The sequence below is a fragment of the Prunus avium genome, unplaced genomic scaffold, assembly GCF_965620075.1.
Source record: "Prunus avium unplaced genomic scaffold, drPruAviu1.hap1.1 HAP1_SCAFFOLD_41, whole genome shotgun sequence".
Lineage (NCBI taxonomy): Eukaryota > Viridiplantae > Streptophyta > Magnoliopsida > Rosales > Rosaceae > Prunus > Prunus avium.
The window spans coordinates 70,001-72,500 of NW_028276899.1; positions in this window are offsets into that span (position 1 = coordinate 70,001).

A 2,500-nucleotide genomic window follows, 5' to 3' on the forward strand; every position below is an offset into this window, starting at 1 on the left:
TACACCAAGCCATTCAAGCCATGCCTTGCCTTGCCTTGCCTTGGCATTGCGCATCATCCAAGGCATTCCGAGTAAGTGAGGCTAGGCGAGGCTAAGGATGGCTTGCCTCGCCTTGCCTTGGCATGCCGTGCCCATGATGTGGCCTTGACCAAGCCATGCGTTGCCTTCGCCTTGGCATGCTGTGGCCTTGCCTTGCCTTGCCTCGCCATGCGATGCATTCCGACAAAGTGATGCAAAGCGGAAGCCTACCATGGCGTAAAAATGTCGACAGAATTTTTCGACATTTGAATAATGGGGTTTGACAAGGTTTGAAAAATTCAATAAAAATGGTAGGCTTGAATGTCGACAAAGTGACGCGAAGCGGAAGCCTACCATGGCGTAAAAATGTCGACAGAATTTTTCGGACCTTGTCCTGCCATGGGCTGCGCGCAGCATGCCGGCAGTCTGTGCGCAGCGTGCGCACAGCATGTCGGCAGCGTGCGCGCTGCTGAGCCTGTCGACAGAAATTTTCGAAACTTGTCCTGCCATGCGCGCGCGCAGCTTGCGCGCGGCGTGCGCGCAGCATGCCGGCAGCCTGCGCGCAGCATGCCGGCAGCCTGTGCGCAGCGTGCGCGCTGCTCAGCCTGTCGACAGAAATTTTCGAAACTTGTCCTGCCATGCGCGCGCGCAGCGTGCGCACAGCATGCCGGCAGCGTGCGCGCAGCATGCCGGCAGCGTGTGCGCAGCGTGCGCGCTTGGGAGCCTGGCCGCAGAATTTTTCGAAACTTGCAATGCCATGCGCGCGCACAGCTTGCGCGCAGCATGCCGGCAGCGTGCGCGCAGCATGCCGGCAGCGTGTGCGCAGCGTGCGCGCTTGGGAGCCTGTCGACAGAATTTTTCGAAACTTGCCATGCCATGCGCGCGCACAGCTTGCGCGCAGCGTGTGCACAGCATGCCGGCAGCGTGCGCACAGCATGCCGGCAGCGTGTGCGCAGCGTGCGCGCTTGGCAGCCTGTCGACAGAATTTTTCGAAACTTGCCATGCCATGCGCGCGCACAGCTTGCGCGCAGCGTGTGCACAGCATGCCGGCAGCGTGCGCACAACATGTCGGCAGCGTGCGCGCTCGGGAGCCTGTCGACAGAATTTTTCGAAACTTGCCATGCCATGCGCGCGCACAGCTTGCGCGCAGCGTGCTGATTCTGTCGACAGCGAGGCTAGCGAAACTTCTCCTGCCATGGCGTGCGCGCAGCGTGCTGACTCTGTCGACAGTGAGGCTAGCGAAATTTGTCTTGCCATGGCGTGCGCGCAGCTTGCGCATTCGGTCGACAGTGAGGCTAGCGAAACTTGTCCTGCCGTGGCCTGCGCGCAGCCTGCGCGCAGCATGCGCGCAGCATGTGCGCAGCATGCCGGCAGCCTAGTTCCAGATTTTTTCAAATGTCGACAGAATTTTTCAAACCTTGTCAAACCCCATTTTTATTGAAATTTCCTCGCACAATAAGCTCCCCATAAGTAGTCTATGATTTTTAGTACCTTCTCCAAGTTACAAAACTAAAAAATTCCTCCCGGATTTCTTTTAATGATTTTTTCAATTTTACGACTTCTAAAAATAATAAAAAATACTTCCCGACTTCAAATATTTATGAAACTTTTTCCCATCAGAGATTGCATGTTTCTTAGTATCCCTGCAAAAAATCACGTCCAAATACCTTGTATTGAATTATTTAGAGCCCATTATGACTCCTCGCGCATAGGTGATGTCTCTTCCTGTCAAAGGGCTAAATGCATAAAATGCTATATAGGGGGGTGTGTGTTGCCTGCATATGCATGGCAGCCCATGCCCTCCTAGCTGCAGCCCCCTTCCCCCACGCCACACCCATGTCATGTTGCCTCGATATGTTGCCTCGATATGTTGCCTCGGTATTATGGGTTTGGTGTCGGGGTCGGGGGGCTGCCACCCATGGCGGTGGTGGCCGGAATCCGGCCGCCGCCACCACGCCGCCGCCATGGGTGAGGGGGAAAAAAAAAGGCGTGGAAAGTTGCGAAATGGGGTTGTCTAGGCTTTTTTTTGGCATGGAAGAGCATGGAGTGCTAGGAACTCCTTCTCAAATGCGCGGGCATGTCGACCACAACCTCATTTCGCAACAACAACCACCCGTGTGGGGTGGCGGTGGGTGGATAGTCGCGGATTGGGGCTTGCCAAGCCAATGTTTTCAAAAAAATTCATCAAAATTAAAAACAAATGTTTTGTTGCCTTCGGATTTGTGGGCGAGCGGTGAGTCGGAGCGGAGCCGGTAAAGTTTAACCTCGGTGTGCACGGTTGTTTTTAGAAACTCAATCCAATGCCGGGGACGTTGAAAGTGACGCTCTTATGAGTTGCAAACCCGCAAGATTTAAAGAACCTTTTCAAAAAAATTTCAAACCAACAAGATTTAAAAACAGAAATTTTCATCAAAATGAAAAACAAATGTTTTGTTGCCTTCGGACTAGTGGGCGAGCGGCGAGTCGGAGCGGAGCCGGTAAA